At 38.5% G+C, this 22,718-nt stretch overlaps 1 protein-coding gene across 13 annotated transcripts in view; it reads left to right on the forward strand.

The window, feature by feature from the left end:
• Nucleotides 1-22,718, forward strand: part of ZFAT (zinc finger and AT-hook domain containing) — a 481,085-nt gene that overhangs the window by 31,545 nt on the left and 426,822 nt on the right. For 9 of the 13 annotated variants that reach the window (XR_003793519.1, XM_029222687.1, XM_029222683.1 and 6 more), the window contains exons 2-4: nt 8,157-8,215; nt 8,999-14,142; nt 17,749-17,868. The gene's annotated coding sequence lies outside the window, so the exon portion shown is untranslated. The remainder of the gene's footprint in view (nt 1-8,156; nt 8,216-8,998; nt 14,143-17,748; nt 17,869-22,718) is intronic. The other 4 variants (XM_029222676.1, XM_029222681.1, XM_029222677.1 and 1 more) reach the window with 2 other exon arrangements.

A 22,718-nucleotide genomic window follows, 5' to 3' on the forward strand; every position in this document is an offset into this window, starting at 1 on the left:
GAGGAAGACGTGTGTGGTCTTTATTGACAGGTCTTAGAAACCTCAGGAATTCTTTACTAAGAAGATATTTTGATCTAGTTAATACTGAAAGTAAAACATTTTTAGTTACTGAATACCGTTTTCTGAAAATGACAGGTTTTTTCCTTAGCATTTGATTTGCGATTCCTTAGGGGTTACTTTTTTAAGCAGACAACTACAGAATTGTCTTCAAGTTCATTTCCAATTAGATATGCTCGTGTACAAATATTCTTGGTTAAAATTACATTGTTGGACGGATCTTCATTGGTCTTGATGCCTGAGTCCCTTTTACGCAGAGCCAGAGGTGGCGTGGGGTGGGTGACCCGGAAGTGGGCGGTGAGCTTCGGATCTCAGCGTGCAGTCCTCATTGCATGCAGAGGGCTCCGACTGTGGCCCCTTCGGTTCCTCTGGTTAAAACTTTATTCACTGAGCGAATGTGCCTCTATTTGCTGTGTGTGTTCAGGGAAAAAAAAATTTCAAGTTTGAGTATCAGTCTGAACTTAATTACTTTTCAAAATTATGCTTTTTCAGGCTGTCTCTGCCACAGTTTCCCCAGCCTGGTTCATTATGGGTGGACATGTGATGGGTGTTTTGACATTGCCTTCCCCCCCCCCCCCCCGCCCCCAATCTGTAGCATATGACAGACTTTCTAACAGTTTGATGTTCACTGCTATCTTTGCTCTGGCTTTCCAGCATATTTGGTGAAACAATTTAATCTTTAATCCACTGGTTTTCAAATATTAGCATGTATCAGAATTACTTGGAGGGATTATTAATTAAAATACAGATTGCTGGGGCTTGCCAGAGTTTATCATTCAGTAGGTCTGAGGTGATGCTTGAGAATGTGCATTGTTTTTCCTAAATTCCCAAGAGCTGCTGATGCTGCTGTCCTGGGTCCAGGCTTCCAGAAGCACGGAGCTCATCTTACATTCTTTTCCCTGTTCGGTATTATGCCCAGTTAGCGACTGAAGAAAAATACGCATAAAATCCCCAACTTAAAAACATGTAGTAATCCAAAAGTTTGTTTTGAAAAAGGTTTGTTGGAAACCTGAGACCCATTGTTCTCCCAGAGAAAGCATCATATTAATTGTCTAGCCCACAAAACCTATTTGATTTGCAAAGAAAAGCAGAAGGAAAAAATAGTATTGCAGTGGAATACTTGAAACAAGAAAACAATATACTTGTAGAGGAAAAAAAAAAATGTGTGTGTTTAATCTTGAGAACTGGTGCTTCAGGGGAAGTAGCCCAAAGAGGACAAGGGAGGCCAGGTAGAGACAGGAGGTTCCTGAAGGTCCTGGAATGCCTCTGAAATTCCAGAGATTTTTAGAATTTGCTGGCAATGGTTCTTAATATTTAATTTTACTTACAAATTTGAGGATTTCCTCTTCGTTGGTGCAGGAGCACTGATCGGGCCACATATGCTTCGTAGAGGTATGGGTGGTAATGTTTTCTTAATCAGAGGAGTGCAAAGAGACGAGGGATTTCTGAGAGGCAACTTAGCAACACTTGGGCCAGTAGAAGGTGTACTGAGATCAGAGTATGGGAGAGATGTTACTGAGGCGAACTTAACTGAATTATGAGTTGAGGGAGGAGATGGGGAGAGGCTCGAGGAGAGGGAAAGGAAATGAGGAAAAGGAAGGCTACAGCTAAGCTTTGAGCTCCTCAGAGGTGTATTGTTAACTTTGTCTTTTACCCAAAACAGGAATCTCCTTCCTGAGGAAGAATGGGTGATTGATGCATCGTCAAGGCCATCAGCCGGGTTCCTCTAAATGCAAGTTCAGTTGTTTTGAAGAGAGGGATATAGGAAGATGAGAGGCTGTAAAATCAGCCACATTTAGATTGGGAACATTTACAAGATGTTTGCTTACATTGCCATAAATTATTTCTGTGAAAAGAATGTCACTTCTGCCTTTTCCCTTGGAGTTTAAACTTTGTCTCAAAATACTTTTTGATTTGACTTTTGCCTCATTTATGTCAATCTTTGTAAGTCCTGCTTTAAACCAAGTTTTCAGTTCATGTAAACATCCTACACTCAGCTGTAATACGTGGATCGGCTGGGAGGTGGATGTTTACTTCAGCTGACTTGGAATATCAGCCATTAACATTGATACAGGATTTGGCAAAAATAGTAGAGGCTTGATTTTTTTTTTAATGTAATAACTATAAATTTTAATTACTGTCATATCTTTTCAGTTGTGTCATTGTATCTCTAACATGACATAAGACTCTGGGGTTTGGGGCAAAAGAATGTCTTGTTTGGTCAGCGACATCACATTTGTAGCCCTTTCGGTGTGCTCTGACAAGCAAGGGCTCTGATATTAGACATGTGTAGCCATCTGGGCTCTGCCAGTCATTTTGGTATGTGATTTGGAGGAGGGAATGGCGCTGTTTCACACCTTGGTGTTTTTCTCATCTGCAAAATAGGTATGGTATCCACTTCACAGGATTGTTGTAAGGATCGACCTCTGTGATGAATGCAAAGTGGTTCATTTGTCAGTTCCTGTCACGTTAAGTCCTGATAAATGCTAACATGCTAGCTGTTGTTAATACCAGCTATAATGCCTAATAATAGTACGTAGCATATTTTAGGTGTTGAGTAAATAATTGCTGTTTTGTTTAAAGTAGATCTGACTCATTTTTATTTTAGCAATAAAGATGATACCAACTTTCTGATTTAATGGAAATGGTTTGAATCTTTGAAATCACTGTAATTTAGTGGTAGAGTTTTGAAGCCCAGCTTCTTGAACTCATATCCTGGTACTGCCACTTACTAGCTATGTTATTTGGGGGAAGTTATTACTCTCTCTGTTTCTTCTGTCTGCTAAATTGGGATTATAAGAGTACCTACCTAATAGGATTGTTATGAGATTAAACGGATTAATATTATAAATGAGTTAATACCAGTAAAGTGTTAGAATAATTCCTGGTACATACTAAGCTCCTGAAAAACGGTAGCTATTATTATTGTTATTACTATTATTATTATTTTAAACATGTGTTTGTCATCCTTTTTTTTCAGAGTATAGTTCTGCCATACATTTGTAAATAAAGACAAGCTAATACCTGATAACTAGTTCTAGGTATGAATTGTTTGATTTCAGTTATACTTTCATATTTCATGCTTTTATTAAAAACACTCTACTTAAAATTAATTTTCTGTAACTTTGTTTTTCAACTCCATGAAATCAGCTCTACTTTTCTTCTTTTGGTGACACATCCACATTCTGTACAGGTAAAACACAAAGAACAACCACAAAATCAAAATGACTCAAGAAGTACATATTATTCTTTCTAGCAGCTTGGCAAGTATCCATAAACTCTTACCTGTGCCTAAATCCAGAATTAGAATTCATGTTTGCTGCTTCTCCTCTGGAAGATGTCTATGTGTTATGAAAAATTCACAATTAAATAAAAAATGTGAAGTCAGGGCAGGGAGACTTGTTCTTGAATAGGTGAGTGCTGTCTTTCTAATTGTATTCTATTTGTCCAATATACTAAAGTTTAAAATTTTTCTTTTTATTAAGTGGGAGCTGTTCTGTTATGTACTTGGATGTAAAATGTATATTTCGCTGAGTTCCACATGTTCATTTAAAACTTGTCAAGTGCTTAGGTTATTTTCTGATTTATAATACTTCAGGAGAAATATTGCAGTGCATTATGGAAGCATCATATAATCTAAGGGTAGTTTTATGAAATATATTTTTTCAGATTAAGCATGTGTAAGAGTTCCCCATCAGTTTACCTTTGAACCTCAGTGAACAAAATATAAAATTTTTCTTTCATATTCTCCAATATGAAAAAATATTTAGCATATCATGTGGTTTAGGCTCCCAAATGGTCTGTAGGTTAAATTCCTAATTTATAGTGTTTTTTAATGTATTGCTTTTTTCTTTTGTTTAATAGCCCTGTATCTATATCTTTATATTCCATACTTTGCTGATTATATTATGGGGTCTTTGATCATTTGGGCTATCAGCTTTGCCTCACCTGTTATCACTTAGAAAAAGCTCCACATGAAAGTTGAGTTATAGTTAAGTGAAAAATTTTTTTTCACTTTACCTTCTTTTAGTTAATACAGTAAATTATTCTGTTATACTGAGCTGTCTCCCACCCTTTAGAAAATACGTGCCTTGATTTCTTTAAAAACCATACATTTATTAGAAATGTAAAAGAAATTTTTTTCTGATGAACATGTGCTTATCAGTTTTTAAATGTTACAGAATCTGGTTAAATGTTAAAATATCCCCCATTTTCCCCCCTTATTTTCCAATTGTCATTTTTTATTTAATTGATTGATAGAGCACATAATATAAAGTTGGATTTTTCAATAATATTTAAATATGTTCCAAAATTAAACTCCAACTATTTTCTATCAAGTTTGAAGATTTGATATCTCTCCTCATAATTATTTGTTATGCATTCGGCATAAATTATTTAACTTCTTCCTGTTTCATTATATCTTTTTCATTTCATCAGTTCCCAATAGTAGGATTTTATGGTTCCAAACAAATGTGTCCTTTGGCTTCAGTAATCGAAAAATGTCAGTTAAAATGGGGAATCTGATACACATGAGTTTACCTTTTCTGTTCATTTCAGTTTTTTAAAAAAGCAGTTCTACCATTAACATTAGCCTTAACTTCCTTTAATATTATGGAAAAGAACACATCCCAAGGGTGTTTGTATAATTTAATACACATTATTCCTGTGAGGCTGTGTAAAACTGTTCCGGGAATCAACGTCTTAGCAGTAGAACCTGTTCAGTCACTTAACTGTCTGTCTTGGGACTAACCAGATACAATTATAACTGGCTTAAAAGTTCTGACCTTTTCCTTGCTTATTTCAACGTGATTCTTTAAAGACTGTTAAGCTATGTGTTTAGTATTTGTCCTACTGTCTAAAAATATTTAAAAACAGGGTTTGGGCTATTTGTTTTGTTTTTTTGAGAAAGTTTCTTTGCTACTTGTTCTTCATGCAAGTTTTATAGGGGTTAAAATTCCCTGGGAAAATAAGGGTTTTTGCAGGGTTTCTTTGATTGAAAAAGTATAAAAGGTCGCTAAAGGTATACAGTTGTCTTAATTTTGACATAAATTTTCCTTATACTATAGGTTATCTCTGAAAATTTTTGTTTTGGGTATCCTGTTTATATTTAATAATTGTTGTTTAAAATTATGTAGTAATATAGTCAGTAGCACAAAAAGATTCCATGTTGACCAGAATACTGGGTTATTTTCAAGTAAAGGTATGAATATGAATGAGAAATAGAGTTTGGGAACTGGGTACTGGCAAATCCTTAATTTTCAGATAACTTTTTTTTTTTAAGTTAACAATAACTCCTTTATAAAAAATATTTATTTATTAATTCATTATTTATTTATTTTGGCCACACCGGGTCTTAGTTGTGGCCTGCGGACTTCTTAGTTGTGACGTGCAGACTCTTAGTTGCGGCCCGCATGTGGGATCTAGTTCCCCGACCAGGGATCGAACTCGGGCCCCCTGCATTGGGAGCGCAGAGTCTTACCCACTGGACAACCAGGGAAGTCCCTTCAGATAACTTTCTAAATGTGTGGTCATTCATTCTGTAATATTTAGAGTAAACGTGAAGAGTATATAAAAATATTCTCTTCACATTCACATACCACGGCCTGCCTTTTTCTTACACTCTGAATTATTAACAGTGGTGATCCTTCCAAGCTCTTGTTGTGTTTTTACACACATATACCTTGGTGATATGGGTGGGATTTATAATACCTTGAAATCATACTGTATATATATCTTATACTTTTTTTCATGCATTGGAGAACTTTCCATATCTATGCATCACATTTTTTTTGTAGTTCCATATATAGATATACCATAATGTACTTTTCCCTATTGGTGGAACCATAGGTTGCTCCAGTATTTCACTGTTTTAGGCAGTCTTGCGAAATACAGAATATTTTGATTCATATTTTGTGTGATTATTTCTACAAAACCATTTGTAAAGGTATAATTGCTGTGTCAAGGAACATGTCTATTTAAAATACTTACAGATACTGCAAAATTATTCTCCAAGGAGTCTGTGCCAGTTTATACTTTCGCTAGCCATGTAAGAGAGTGCCTGTTTCCTCACATCCTTGCCCCAAAGCATTACCATTCTTGTTCATTTTTGCTGATCTGATGGTTGCAAAGAAGTATCTGTTTTTATTTTCATTCCCTTGTCTAAGAGTGAAGCTAATATCTTCACATTTTCATTGGTTTTCTTTCTTTCATTTTTAGTTTTTTGATTGTATGTTCATGTCCTTTGCCCATATTTCTTTTGGTTTGTTAATTTGTTCTTATTGTTTTTTAGGAACTGTATGTATTTTAGATTTTTTTTCTTTCTAAGTTATTAAATGTGTTGCAGATACTTCCTCCTAATCTGTCATGTGTTTTTTAAAACTTTATTTTAAATCATTATGTAATTTTTGGTAACTTCTGGGTTTTGTTGTCTTAGGAAGGCCCATTCCACACTCAGTGTTATAAATACATTATGCTGGGGACTTGCCTGGTGGTGCAGTGGATAAGAATCTGTGCTCCCCATGCAGGGGCCCAGGTTCGATCCCTGGTCAGGGAACTAGATCCCACATGCATGCTGCATCTAAGAAGCCCGTGTGCCACAACTAGGAAGCTGGCGAGCCACAACTAAGGAACCCTGGAACCGCAATTAAGGAGCCCTCATCATTTCAAATTTTATTTTTAGTTACCCAAAGATTTCTTTTAAGACATTTATTCTGATCAGTTTTTTTAAATCATAAAACTCATATAAAAAGGAAAGTCTGTTCTATCAGTTCTTCATCTTCACATTAACAGTCCTTAGACCTTGGGTGTCCCCTGAGTTTGTCACTCATTTTAATACATCTGTCATTATTACTGTCTGAGTATTCATAAATACCACCGTGTATATGGAACACCTGTTATGGTACAGGTACTTATTACTTTTGTAGTGTTCTCATCTAACCCTTGCAGCAGCCCTTTAGGTTTAGGGTAAGTGTTATTAGTATACTTTACAGTTCAGGAAACTGGGGCTCAGGAAAGTTAAGTTACTTATAATCACAGAGCAGTTAAAGTGATGGAGATCCCTGACCTCAGAGCAAGTGTCCTGAGTACCATAAGTGGTTCATATATGCAGGCTGTGGGTCTCAGGCATTTATGGAGATTAAAGAAACAAATGCATGGGCGAGATCTACCCTCAAATATACAGTCAATCTAGAAAGGAACATCTATAATTTTTTAAAGGCGTGTGATTCTAATTTTCATACCTTTCAGAACCAGTGTATGCTGTGCTACCAAATAAATGCTCACTTTTGTCATTTTCTTATTAATAAGTTTGCTGATATTCTTTGACTCCTGTCAATTTTCATATTGTTATTATTGTAGAATCAATAGAATTTATAATTGGGTCTTCACTTTAAGGTGGGAAATAAACGCAGTAGTACCGAGAATGTTGCATATCCATTCTCTCCATCTGTATGTTAAACCTAAACCACAACAGGTTTACTGTGCTCATGCGTACTAGCCACGAGCAGAGTCACATCTACATTAGAATTCCAGTCAGTCTTTGTTTTTTTTCCCGAAGTCTTAATAGTCGTCCACCTTGAACCTTTAAAGTATATTTTTAAAACTGCACATATAATAAGAATGATAGAGTTTTATTATGACCCTAAAGAAGTTATTTCAGCTTTTTGTTTCCACACAAGCATTTAAAGTTTTCATTTCAAACTAAACAATGAAAAGTTTGTACTGTTTACTTATGTTTAAAAAAATGATTGAACAGATCCCAGGCAGCTCAGACAGGGCAGGGGGAAGGCTCCGAGGGCTGACATTAGGAAAACTAATCCAAGTGCTTAGAAAACTTGAGGTAGCCGTGCCATACAGGAATGTGTACTGTACAGTTGTAGGTAGAGCTCTGGGTAGACCAGAGTACAAGTCTTTTCTGAAGTTTTCAGGATATCTGGGATTTGAATTCATGCCTTGTATTTATTTTCATACGTAATAGGTTGAGTATGTAAGAAGCAGTGTTCGTAAAAGCTGGCAAACCTGTTTTACTTGTTTCTCAGTCTTTTCAGATCATTGCTTATAAAACACTGACATTTACAGTAAATATTTTGTTTTAAATACAGGCTAACGCTATCAAACCGTGTGTCCTTGCGCTGCACTCATTTAATGACCTCGCCCTTTGGTAAGTTGGCATGTGGTTTGAGGTGGCTTTCGGTGATGGAGAGTTTGAAGGAGTTAAAGGGAAAAGCAGGAAGAGAATAACATTTTCAGGGAAACGTGATCATACAATGGACAGGCCCTTGAGAGAATAAGAGATTATCTCTGTCTTTATTATGTGACCTTTGGCTAATTCCTGAAGCATACTCACTTCATATGCCTTGTATGTAAATGAGAACATTACAGTTTTATAAGTCCCTTTATCTCTGTGACTCCAGTGATCTGTTTTATTGTGTGTTTGCGTATGTCAGTAGCTCGCAATATTTAGCAGATTGAGTTCTAGGTCAAACCACCTGGATTCATCTGTATTTACCTATCTCCTAAATTGCAGTGATAATTTAATTAGATAATCCAGATAATCACTTAGCACACTATCTGGCACACTATCTGGCACATACTAAGCCCTCAGGAAATAACTCACTCTTCAAAACTCAGTTCAAATGTCTTAATATTACCTGGATCTTGGACCTTCCAGGTAAAAGGGAGGGAGGGTTCTTATCTTTGTGTCATAAATATGTCTTTTACTATCTTCTAGTTTAGCACTATCACTGGTACTAAAATTATCACTAATTTATTTACATGTGTATTTCTCCTCTTAAATTATGAGCCCCTTGAAGACAGAAACAAGTTTATCTTCATAAATTCAGTGTCTGACATGATAAATTTTGTTGAAAGAAGGAAATTTTATTCTTGTTTTTCTTTTATTTTTATTATTAATTTTTTTTTTTTTTTTAATTGCGGCATGCAGGATCTAGTTCCCGGACCAGGAATCGAACCCGGGCCCCCTCCATTGGGAGCGCAGACTCTTAACCACTGGGCCACCAGGTAAGTCCCTATTCTTGTTTTTAAATACGGTCCCCTCCCTCTCTCAATGGAAGATAAGCTTGGAGCAAAGGTGTCCAGTAGAAATGTTCTCAGAAATCCTGGGCATGTTATCAAAACACTGTTTTTTTAACAGCTATTTAATTGCCACTGTACTGCCAAGGATTAAATCAGTTTTTTACTTTGCTTCTTCACAGTGTTTTCCTTATAAAAAATTAAAGTAAGAAAATGACTGCCAGGTGGAGAAAACTGTCCACTGAGGAATTGTATAAAGGCATCATAATGGCAGTATAAAAGAGTTGATCTTGGAATCAAGGCCTTGGGTTCATGTTATAGCATCTGCTACTTTCTAGCCATATGACAGTGATCAATGATTTTATCTCTCTGGCTCTACAAAGTGGGAGTACTTCATGTTACTTGTAATAGCAAGAAAAATAGACCATAGGGTGTGAAGGGTTACAGTTAGTCCTCTGGTAGTGCTCTGGTTTCACAAGTCTTTTCTAAAGTTCTTAGAATGATTAATAGGAGGTAATATTCATGCAGTACCAGCACTATGCCTGCTTAATAGAAGACACTCAATTATTTCTTGAGTGGAGTTAGTTTCAGTTGATACTATATATACCCTTTAAGTTTGAAAAAAGCCAACTTATTTTACCATGTACACAATTGTTTACTGTTAAAAGTGTTTAAATTAATTGTACCCTTGGTTACATGTTGAAAAACAGAACTGAAATGTTAAGTGGTGACCAAGAAATTATACTTCCATCATGCTAATGTTGTAGGGAGGAATAAACAAAAACAGCAAAGGCATACCCAAGAATTAAGCTGCACAATTAAAGGTTAATATTTTCTCAACACAAAAATGCAGGTCTCTACTTCATCCTACTCTCCTACAGTTAATTTTTGATAACTCGAGACACACACTGAAAACATTAAGGCCAACTAGGTCTTCACTGATTACATTTTCCTTAGAAAAGGTGGAAGTGTAGAGAGAATTATTCTTATTACTACTGATACAGATAAAATTGGCTGGTTATTAGATGCCTTTCAGTGTAGTGGTTATGGTATATGAAGCTCTGTTGCCTGTGAAAGTTTTGTCCAAATCACTTCCCAGTTGACTCAAAATCCCCCACTTGTAAGTTCTCCTTTCCCTGTTCTTACTGGTTTTCTACCTTCATACCTTTTTATGAAATAAACATTTTCTTCCAACTCTCAGTTTATGTTTTCTTCATTTGTTCTGCTTTTCAAAGTGCATCAATTAGTGATTGAATTTTACTGCTGTGTAATAGAAAACTGCAAATCAGTGGCTTAAAATGGTGGTTTATTGTTTTACCTTCTCACATAGTTTGTTTCCAGGAATCTTGGTGCCATGGCAGACTGAATTAACATAAACCTTGCTACCACCACCATCCCATAGCTCCAAACTCAGAAAGATGCCAAATAAAACATAACATATACACGCAGCTGACTGCAAAAGAAAAGAAAGGAAATACCAACTGCCAGAAGTGAAGAGAAAACAAAGCCAAAGTAGTAAACGGAGGCACTGAAAGCCGCTCTGACCTGCAGGGTTATCATCTTGGCTAAGAGCCTCACCAGTGAACTCTGGGACTTTTAACAGTGAGACATGACCTGACAATTCAGGGAAGGTGGGACTGAGACCTCTGCCGGAAGCCAAGACCCTAGAAGGCACTGCAGCCTCAGGAAGGGGGGCGCAGAGCTCTGCACAGCAGCCTGGGGGCTGCAGAGCAGCTTCTGAACCTAAGACTAGGTGGAGGGGAAGGAAGATTTCCATGAGAAAGAGCTGAAATGTCAGTTACAGTCTTGCTCTCACAGTATCCAGGCTTAGCTTAAAAATTATTGTGACCACCTCCTTAATGTGCAGGGCACAGTAAGGTTCTGGTGGTAAAGCAATGAATGAAACAAATTTCTGCCCTCTTGGGGCCTCTCTTCTAGTGTCACTGGGAAGAAATTTACTATTTCAGACACTTGATAATTTTTGAAACGACAGGAATAAGCTAGAATACAGCATAAAAGAGATGGAAAAAAATGAAAGATTCACACAAGTAAGATCCAGTGTACATATATATTTTAGGAGTTTTAAGCAGGAGGAAATAATAGAACTGGGGGTGAGGCAGTTGTGAACTGACCTAAGGCAATGTATTCGTGTACAACCCTTGGTGGATAATAGTACCCACTGAATGCCCACCCACCCCAAACACACTCCTGCCCCCAGATCGCCCCCTAACAGCCAGGTTATAATGAAGGCAGTTTCTCACCAACTTCTGTCACCAATACAGATATTAAGTAAGGCAAAAAAAAAAATCTTACTGCCTGTTCTGCAGGCTTAAGGAAGTTCTCTGCCCTTTGAGATGCTCTAACCACCTTGCCTGAAAGTTCCCTTCAAGAAGCAGAATTCTGTTACCCTTAACAAAACCTGTGTTCATGGCCGGACACTGAGGACCTTTCAGGGGATTATATTAGGACATCTTCCCAAATGGTGAGGGCTACAGACCAAGCTGGATTCTTTGTCCTGTTCTTGCAGGGTGGGCGTGCAACTCTACTTTTAGCCAATCCGCATAATCTTGAAAATCTTTAACCATCAGGAGCCAATTTTTGCAGTTCATCATTCTAGTTAACAGGCCACTAATTTCACCAATAAAAATTTCTGAACTTTAGTATGTAAATTAGCAAAGTATTATATGTTGGTCAAGAGACAGACAACAGTACCTAGGGAAGTTGCCTCTGGATTATGGTTTCTCTAATTAGAGTGTGAGCTGATCATCCTGGACTGTACTTTCTTGGTCAGAATGCTAGCAGGACCTACGTGACAATTTTACATGAGTAACTCGTGCCACAAATGCTGGATTATTTAACTGTAAATTACAGATATCTTAACAGCTACATTGGAAGAGATAAGTGGCTAAGAAGCTTCCAGAATTGATCAAAGACATTGTATCAGGAATGATATTTGTCTTGTAACAGAACCAAAGTAAGAACGGTGCTTAAACTGTTAGGGTTTACTTTTCTTTCACATGTTGGCTGTCCAGGTGTCCAATACAGTAGCTCCACAAGATCAGTGGGGCTCCAGGCTTTTTCTGTTCTTTCCTTATGACCCACCATCTTTAGTGCGTGGCTTCCGTCCTCGTGAAGAGATGGCAGCTGCAGTGCTCACATTCCAGATAAGAAAGAAGAGGCAAGGGCAAGATACACTGCAAATATGGCAAAATAAAGACTTTCCAGGAAAAATAAGAATTTGTCACCAGTAGGCATACACTGGAAGAAATGTTAAAGGTTATTCTTCAGGCGGATGCAAAATGACCCCAGATGAAATCTAGAAGTGAGGGAATAAATGAAAAGCAATGGAAATGGTAGATGTGTAAATGTAAAATATAACTAAAACTGTGGGATTTAAAATATCTGTAGAATTAAAATACATCATATAATAACAAAAGACACAGGGAGAGTAAATGGAGTTAGTTCTCTCAGGTTCTAGCAATTGGTAAGTGATAAAATTAATACTGTTATTAGACTGTAAAGTCAAGGAGGCATGTTATAATCTTGAGCACTAAAAGTACAATAGAATGTGTATCTAACACTTTAATAGAGGATAAAATATAAGAAGGCAAGAATGGAAAAGGGAACATAAAACAGGTAGGTCAGATTTTTAAGTTGCAGAATATAAACCCAAACACGTAAAGTGATTCATTACTTGAATTAAAGTTGAAAAATTATCAGCTGAATCAATATCCCACTACACACTTCTTACAAGAGACAAAACTCTAAGATCACATAAAACAACCAAATGGAAACAGTGTAACTATAGTTTTATCCCACACAGAGATTTAAGGCAAGAAGCATCTCTAGAGATAAAAAGGACATTTTAAAGTGGTAAAGGAATTAATGCACCCTAACCACACAATCCTAAATGTGTTTGTTCCTAGGACAAATGTAAAATATATAGAGCAAAAGTGATAGGAGAGGGGAAATAAGTAAATCCTGAATTATAGTTAGTAACTTTTACACAGCTTCTGCAATAGCTGATAGAATAATCAGACCAAAAGAAAAAAGAAAAAAAATCGGGACACAGAAGATCTGAACAATACCATTACTAAACTTCAACTAATTTATGTATGCTGAACACTTGATCAAGAAGGCATAATTCAGTTTCTTAAACGTTGAACCATCTACCAAAGTTGACCCTTTGCTGAGTCTTAACACAAACCTCTACAAATTGTGAAAGATCAAAAGCCTTCATTCTGTATTCCCTAACATGGGAATTAAGCTAGAAACCAGTAACAAAAAGATGGCTAAAGAAACCCCAACTTGGGGTTGGAAATTAAGTAATACATTTGAAAACAGTATCTGGGTCAAAAAAATTTTTTTTAAATATGTTGAAGTGAACAGTAACAAAGCTACCAAAACTTGTTTCAGCTAAAGCAGTGTTTGTAGGGAAATTTATAGCCTTAAGTGTGTATATTAGAAAAGAAAAAAGGTTGAAAATCAATGACCTAAACTATTTTCAGGAAGCTAGAAAAAGAAGAAGAATGAAAAGTAAAAGGTGTAAGGTCAATGAAATAAATAGCATACAACAGAGAAAGTCAACAAAGCCAAAAGTTTGGTTCATTGAAGTCTAATAGCAATAATAACCACTATTGTTTAACATTATATTTGAGATCCTAGCCAGTGAAATGAGGCCTGAAATAACAGCATAGGTTTTGAAAGGAGGAAATAACACTATTTATGGACAACTGCTATTGTGCATAGAAAATTCAAAGGAATTTATGAACAGAATAATTTAGCAAGGTCGCTGCATACAAAGTCAATATACAGAGACCAACTGTATTTATGTCAGAAACAAAGAAATAGAAGTTGTTAAAATGATACAATTTACCCTAGCGTAAAATATCAAACACCTAAAAATAAAGTTTTGAAAGAAAATCATAATATTGAGAGAAATTTGAAAAGATATAAATGTTTGGCTTGTTACCTAACTTCACAGTTATCAAAATCCCAGCAGGATGTTGAGAAATCAACCAACCGACAGAAATGCAAAGGACAAGACTATCCAAGGTAAACGAACAACAACAAAACTGAAAATATTTCACCAACAGATATTAAGACCTGTTACAAAGCTATAGTTATAATTATGGCTGTAAAGTTGGTTGGCATAAGGATAGATAAATAGACCAATGTAACAGAAAGCCTAGGCACAAATCCACAAATATAGATGATCTGATTTATGACCAGGGGACATCATTGTAATGGGTGAAAAGATGGTGTTTTCAATAAATAGTGCAGAGTCAGATATCCATATGAGAGAAAAAAAATTATCTAGACCCCTTCCAGACACAAGGCAGAAAAATCAGTTCCATATGGAATATAGTCTAAATGTGAAAGGAGAAGTAAAACATAGGAGAATATCTTAATGATTTGGGGCAGGCAACAATTAAAGTACATAGAAGCATAAAGGGAAAAAGGTTTTAAACTAATCTATGGTGAGTTACCACTACCCTGGCAAAAAAAAATTTTTTTCAATAAAAAAGACAATATAGGCTTCCCTGGTGGCGCAGTGGTTGAGAGTCTGCCTGCCGATGCAGGGGACACGGGTTTGTGCCCCGGTCCGGGAAGATCCCACATGCCGCAGAGCGGCTGGGCCCGTGAGCCATGGCCGCTGAGCCTGCGCTCCGCAACGGGAGAGGCCATAGCAGTGAGAGGCCCGCGTGCCGCAAAAAAAAAAAAAAAAAAAGACAATATAAAAGAAATAAGATATGAATAAGGATATAGTTAAGTTTTTTTAATGACAAAGCTTGTGAATTTATGTGGATAAATTTGAAATTTTAGTTATTTTTTAAATGAGGATCGTTGTGTGTATATAAGATAACACTAAATCTGAATCTTTTTAAAAATCTACTCCCAAGTAATCCACCAGATCTAAATGGCTTATGATGTGGTCTGTTAAACCTTCAAGAAACAATCTTTTTAAATATAGCAGTAGACAATTTTTAGAAAGGGGGAAGGATGGGGGAAGCTCAACTATGATACTAAAGTCAAATGGGATATGTGAGGGAAAAAATACTATACTTCAGTCTCTTATGAACATGGCTGAACTAGCTTGAGTATTAGCATTTCAAATTCACCAATTAAAATTCACTCATTGTGACAAAGTAAAATTTATTGCCAAAGTGGGAGAATGGTATGCATTGGAAAAACTTTTCATATAATATGCACATTAATAGATTAAAGAGAAAAATCATATTATCATCTCAATGAATGCAGGAGGAAACAACAAAGTGCAACACTCATTTTAAAAATCAACCAAATGGGGCTTCCCTGGTGGCGCAGTGGTTGAGAATCTGCCTGCCAGTGCAGGAGACACGGGTTCGAGCCCTGGTCTGGGAAGATCCCACATGCCGCAGAGCAACTAGAGTCCGTGAGCCACAACTACTGAGCCTGCGTGTCTGGAGCCTGTGCTTCGCAACAAGAGAGGCTGCGATAGTGAGAGGCCCGCGTGCCGCGATGAAGAGTGGCCCCCGCTCGCCGCAACTGGAGAAAGCCCTCGCACAGAAACGGAAGACCCAACACAGCCAAAAATAAATAAATAAATTCATTAATTAAAAAAAAAAATCAACCAAATGAAACATCCTCTTGGTAGATTATGAATAGACAGAAGCTTCCTTAGTATGATAAACGATAACTAAAAACCCATGTTTAACATGACGAGTTAATGGTATAACTTCAGAGATGTTCCTTTAAAGTCAGCAATAGGACAAGGATGGCTATTGTGCATCTGTTTCACATTGCACTGAGATCTTGTCCAGTGCAGTAAGATTAAAAGAAGAAATAGGCATATGGATTGGAAAGTAAGAAACAGTTACTGTTAGTGGGCAAGAAAATTATTTGAAAGTTCAAGGGAAATTACAAAGTATTTTAACTAATATGAAAGTTGAGGGTTTGGGGATATAAGACCAATATGCAAGAATAAGTAGTGCTCGTTTCCACTCGAAACAGTCTATTTAGGGTCTTCCCTGGTGGCGCAGTGGTTAAGAATCCGCCTACCAATGCAGGGGACGGGTTCGAGCCAGGGTCTGGGAAGATCCCATATACCGCGGAGCAACTAAGCCCGCGCGCCACAACTACTGAGCCTGCGCTCTAGAGCCCGCGAGCCACAACTTTTTTTTCATTAGTAAAATTGAAATTACACATTGCTTATAACAACAGTTCCACATGTAAGTCTTTTTAGAACACTAAAGTTCTGCATCATACTTAGGTTTAGAAATTATTGAACATTTGAAGCTTGTTATAGACATTTGTAGCAGGGAAGTAGAAGACTGAAGTGCTTTTTCCAAAATCTGGGAAATCACACTGATGTTTTCATTGATTAGAAAAAAAATTAGCTCTTGATAGAAAAAAAGTCTAATATTTTTTGTTTTAAATCCAGCTACCTTTGAAGATATTAACAATAAATACAGTTTGTGAACTACCAGTGTCTCCTACATTGGTCATGCTTTGACTTTCCACAATTATGTAAGACATTGCATAACTTTGACATTCATTCAGATGAAGGTTACAGTTCAGATTAAGAGAAAATATTTGTACAAATTAATTTGACAAAAGAAGTTCCTTCACATGTAATAGCAGAAGAACACAACAGAGCAACATGTTGCTTGTGATAAAATATGTATACTCAAATTTAATATCTCTTTGAGACCTTTGCTTTAATCTGTTAGTATCTAACACAGATTTTATGTTTAGTTCACTAGTTGTAAATTCACTTTCCTTATTAAGAAAGGCTGAGATTTTATAGTCCTACATCTAAATACATAATTTTTATTTTATTTATTTTTTATAAATTTATTTCTATTTATTTTTTTTGGCTGCACTAGGTCTCTGTTGCTGTGCACGGGCTTTCTCCAGTTGCGGCGAGCAGGGGCTACCCTTCGTTGCTGTGCGCGGGCTTCTCATTGTGGTGTCTTCTCTTGTTGCAGAGCATGGGCTCTAGGCACGTGGGCTTCAGTAGTTGAGGCACGCAGGCTCAGTAGTTGTGGCTCACGGGCTCCAGAGTGCAGGCTCAGTAGTTGTGGCACATGGGCTTAGTTGCTCCACGGCATGTGGGATCTTCCCGGACCAGGGCTCGAACCCGTGTCCCCTGCATTGACAGGCAGATTCTTAACCACTGTGCCACCAGGGAAGCCCTAAATACATAATTTGTAAGTCCAAGTGATAAGCGTTATAGATTGATTTCCTTTTTAAAGAGTCACATATTTCTAATTTCATGTTTTTATTTCTGAAAGAAGTTACCTATGTCATTATTCCCACAATATGTTGTGTATTTATACGCTAAGACATCCATAGGGATGTTTCTTACAGCAATGTTTGAAGTAACGGGGAAAAAAAAGTAACTTACATGACCCTGGCACTAGAGTCTCCAGTCAAATCAAGTCTATGGCCCGTAAGCTAAGAATGGTTTTTACAGGTGTGCAGTGAAGGACTTAGCAAGTCTGGCTTACTCAAACCCTGCACATTCCAAAGATAAGTCTGCCCGTTGACCAAGTCCCTGGGGGATAACCTTTAAGCTCTTGGAATATCCTGCCTTCTTTGAGTGCCTGTGTTTACCTGGGGCCTTGAGCCACATCAGATAGATTATGCTAACAGTGATTTCTGGTGGGGGCATTGCAGTACGCAGGATCAGTTTGATCTCTGGAGGAGCTGGAAACTGAATAACTAAGGTCAGCCACGTGGATGCTCCATGCCTGTGAGACCTGACCCTCACTGAAAGCCCCGGGCATGAAGTCTCAGGTGAGTTTCCCCAGTTGACAAGAGTCTATATGTGTTGTCCCACGTCATTTCTGGGAGAATTAACTGCTGTCTGTCCACGCACCGTCTCCAGAGAGGACACCTGGAAGCTTGTGCCTGGTCTCCTGGACTCTTCCCTATGTGCCTTTTACATTCGCTGATTTTAACCTGTACCGTTTTGCTATAAATTGTATCTGTCAGCATAACCACTTTTCTGACTTCTGTGAGTCATTGAACTAGAGGGTGGTCTTGGAGACCTTGACACAACATTAATTAAAGGATTCTTTTTTACAAAACTAATGTGCGGGGGCTCCCCTGGTGGTGCAGTGGTTAAGAATCCGCCTGCCAATGCAGGGGACACAGGTTCGAGCCCTGGTCCGGGAAGATCTTAGGATCTTAAGTAATCATCAAATAAGAAAATGGTTTTTTAAATGCTTTGTAAACTGTAAATTAGGGTAAAGTGGTACTAATGTGAACCACACTGAATTCAGGTTTCTAGTATATAAAATTTAATGATACCTTCCCTACCAACATTCAGGGAGTTACTGGGAGAATCAAATGAGATAATAAATGTTAAGAAACCTTTTATAAATGTCAAAATACTATGTAAATGAGTCTTATAAAAAAGTATTACCATCACCCTGGCTGTGATGACACTCATGTGGGCTAATTATAATTGTGAAGGGAAAAAAAAGCAAAACATGTTTTCTTGGTTTCCTGAGACCAGAGGTGAGCCGTCAGCTATGAATAAGGAAAAGTGATTAACATTCATCTAGCTCTGTCTTTGTAGTCCATACGAGGTTACATGAGAGATGAAAGAAGACTAAAACACAGCTCATGCCCTTCTTTTCAATTCAACATTTATTGAGCACCTACTATGTGTAGATGGGGGGGTTTGCCAAGAACTTGGTATATTAATTGTCCTCATATTTGCCTGACGAGGTATTATCCTTGTTTCTCACTGAGGCCCAGAGAAGTTAACTCAAAATTGAATAGATCCAGAGCTAGCGTTTGAACCCATTGTTTCTGGCTTCAAAACACGTTTTGAAAAACAACCTACAAGGACTTCCCTGGTGGCGCAGTGGTTAAGAATCCACCTGCCAATGCAGGGGACACGGGTTCGAGCCCTGGTCCAGGAAGATCCCACATGCTGCTGAGCAGCTAAGCCCATGCGCCGCAACTACTGAGCCTGCGCTCTAGAGCCCGCGGGCCACAACTACTGAGCCCACGTGCTGCAACTACTGAAGCCCGCGTGCATAGAGCCCATGCTCCACAACAAGAGAAGCCACCGCAATGAGAAGCCCATGCACTGCAACAAAGAGTAGCCCCTGCTTGCTACAACTAGAGAAATCCCGTGCATAGCAATGAAGACCCAATGCAGCTAAAAAATTAATTAATTTAAAAAAGAGAAAAGAAAAAAAACAACCTACAAGAAAGCTAGGATCCAAAAGTTAAATGGTTTGGGGAAGGGAAACAATAGTAGAGGAGATAAGTGAAAGAAGACACTAGTGTGGGCAGGGGAGCAGTTAGGAGAGGCTTTTCGAAACAGGTAGGACTTTTAGGTAGCCCTGGAGGATAGCTGGAAATAGGAAGGTGAAGAAGAATGAACATTGTCAGCAAGGGAAAGTGGTAACTATGGTGACCACTTACTGGGTTCCCTACCTAGTTGTGCCCAACAGTGTGCGCCTTTGGGATGAGAACACGCACAAGGTGTGCTGACTCTGCGGTCAGTTGGTTCCAGGACAAGAAATAGGCGTGGGTAAATGGGGGAGTTACTGAGGCAGCAGGGAGGAATGACGGAAGATTCTTCTCATTTCCAGAAGTCAAGAACAAGGCCCAGCCTCAAGGTCAGGACAGAGCCTATGCTGTAACTCTCATAATTTTGTAAACACACCACATCAGAGAACCATGTAAACATTTTGTGGATGGCAACCGACTCGAGTGTTTGCTTAAGTCTGTCATTTTATTTTTTAATTTATTTTTTCTTCCAGTTTTATTGAGGTATAATTGACGTCCAGCTCTGTATGAGTTTAAGATGTACAGCATAATGACTTGACTTACATATACTGTGAAATGATAACGACAATAAGTTTAGTTAACATCCCTCATATCCTATAAATACAAAAAACAAAAAAAACCAAGCTTTTTCCTTGAGAACTTTTAGGATCTACAGTCTTAGCAACTTTCAGTATACCATACAGCAGTGTTAGCTATACACTGTACATTGCATCCCCAGTACTTATTTATCTCATAAGGGAAAGTTTGTACCTTTTAAAAAATCCTGTATAAAGTAGTTATTGATGTGGGGTGGACAGGGGTTGGGGTTTGGAAACACTGGGGTAGAATTCAGTAGACCTGGATACTATACCTTTTCCCTTAGCATGAGTCACTGATTATATGCAGTTATTATATGAGTGTAGTGAGCCTCAGTCACGTGTTCTACCTTTTGGGTCATGAATATAAAATAACCAATATATGAATACTTGGAAATATATGAAGTTTGATGTAGATGTTGAGTTCCATGTTCCAGCAGCACTGACATCATTCCTATTGCAAAGATGATAATAGGGCATTTATCATAATGTGCTCTAATATGGTTTTAAAGGCTTTCCCCCCTAACTTTAAAAGGCTTATGGGGGGCTTCCCTGGTGGCGCAGTGGTTAAGAACCCGCCTGCCAATGCAGGGGACACGGGTTCGAGCCCTGGTCTGGGAAGATCTCACATGCCGCGGCAGAGCAACTAAACCCGTGCACCACAACTACTGAGCCTGCGCTCTGGAGCCCGCGAGCCACAACTGCTGAGCCCACGTGCCACAACTACTGAAGCCTGTGTGCCTAGAGCCTGTACTCTGCAACAAGAGAAGCCACCGCAGTGAGAAGCCCACGCACCGCAACAAAGACCCAGCGCAGCCTAAAATAAATAAATTTATTTTTTAAAAAGGCTTATAAAATAGGTATCTATATTTTTCATTTTGTTTGGCAACGACTTTTAAAGAGAACTAAATCATGTTCTGGCAGCCCGACTTTCCAAGTAAAAGTGGTACCTGGAGCCAAGGAAAACCTCACTTTGGACATAAGGCACTGCGAGTGTTGTAACTGCTCAATTTTTAGGTTTTTAATGACCATATTAATGAAAGCATAGATGGTAAATTCCCCCACCCTGTGTGTTCTCTGCTGGTTACCAGAGTCAGGAGGGTATGTGAGTTACCAAATGAGTAGATTCCTTCACCTACAGTGTATACTGCACTGTGTTTACCTGCCTAGCAGTGCTTTGTTACATTTTAACCCATATTCTACCAGCCAGCTTTCTTTATTTTTGTTGTTTTTGTTTGTTTGTTTTTTCCACCAGCCAGTTTTGTCAGATTTCACTTCTTGTAGTTTGTATTGTTAAAAACAGCCCATAGGTTTTTCATGATCTAAACTTGTGTTGAGACTCATTCCTGCTGAGATTCACTGTCCTGTGGGGAATGAGACAGAAACGAGACCGTCTCTGTCACTCAAGCTTCTGCACATTGGAGGCGAAGGACCATACTTCTTGACTTAGCACAGACGCTTCATTATCTAGACCAGTGGTTTTCAAATATTTCTTATAACGGAACATATTCTTTAAAAAGAAATCTTTCACCAAAGCCCAACATACGGCACATGCCTGTGAGCCCACCTGCTAGGCTGCTTCCCCAGTCGTCCCTCGCAGCATGGGAAGGGCACGGCTTGGCTGCCATTAGTGTAAGGCCACCTTCCTCACTCTCTGCTTTGGCCACTGGCCTCAGCGAATTCTCCGATGCAGCCATTCTTAACCACGTCCACTTCTCCAGAGGGTCCTTCTGTTTTGCAGTCCTGTGCCTTTGCATATGCTGTTCTTCTACTGGGAGTGCTCCCACACCCTCCTGAATCTTTATTTTAATGGCATTTACTCATTCTTGATACGATCTTTTCCTAGAAGTCTTCCCTGATATCCTTGTCTGGGCATCCAGACCATTCACTTCATTCCTCTATCATAGAGGTTACTACACTGTGACAGTTCATTTGTTTGTCCAACTCTCCCACATTTCAGGTGTGGTGTTTTTGCTTTTTTGTTTTTTAATTTTTGGCCACATCCCATGGCATATGGGATCTTAGTTCCCCAACCGGGATCGAATCCGCACCCCAGTGGCCGCAGTGGAAGGCAGAGTCTTAACCACTGGACCACCTGGGAAGGCCCCCTGCAGGTGTGTTCTTTTTGAGGGCAGGAACACATTCTTATTTGATCTTCGGCCTCTTTTGTTAGCACGTGGTTGGTAAGGTAATGAATAACGTTTACTGGATGGATGGATGGATGGATGGGTGGGTGGGTGGGTGGGTGGGTGGACGGACAGCCAGGAGTATGGACAGGTAGAAGAAGGAATTTACCAACAGACTAAGTGAATGAAGTGTCCCAATACCTTGAACCAAGCAGGGGGAGTAGAAGGAACTGACACGAGAATTCTCTTCCTATGGCCAGCTGCTTTGGAATTTGTGTGCAGATTAAGAGTGGACCTGACACCACTTCCCAGAATACAGTCATCACCGGGTTAGCCCTAGGGGACAGTCCAGCATGAGTCATATGCCTTCTTTCCATATCTGGTGCCGTGTATTTATAGCTAATGATGGTGGTTTGTCACTTGTTAAACAGCACAAGAAAAATGACTGCAGGAAGGCCAAGCAAAAGACTAATGGAAATGGTTTTAATAATTAATTTTTAAGAGGCATGCAAATGACAGTTCAGCTGGGAAGCTATAGAAACATGTAAGCTGAAATTTCAGCTGAAGGATGCTGCTCTTTGGTTAGTTCTGAGGTTAAATGGGGATAATTTGAAAGCTGGCAGGAAGAAGGCCA

Source organism: Monodon monoceros, unplaced genomic scaffold, assembly GCF_005190385.1.
Source record: "Monodon monoceros isolate NGI ecotype Baffin Bay Population unplaced genomic scaffold, NGI_Narwhal_1 Super_Scaffold_14, whole genome shotgun sequence".
Lineage (NCBI taxonomy): Eukaryota > Metazoa > Chordata > Mammalia > Artiodactyla > Monodontidae > Monodon > Monodon monoceros.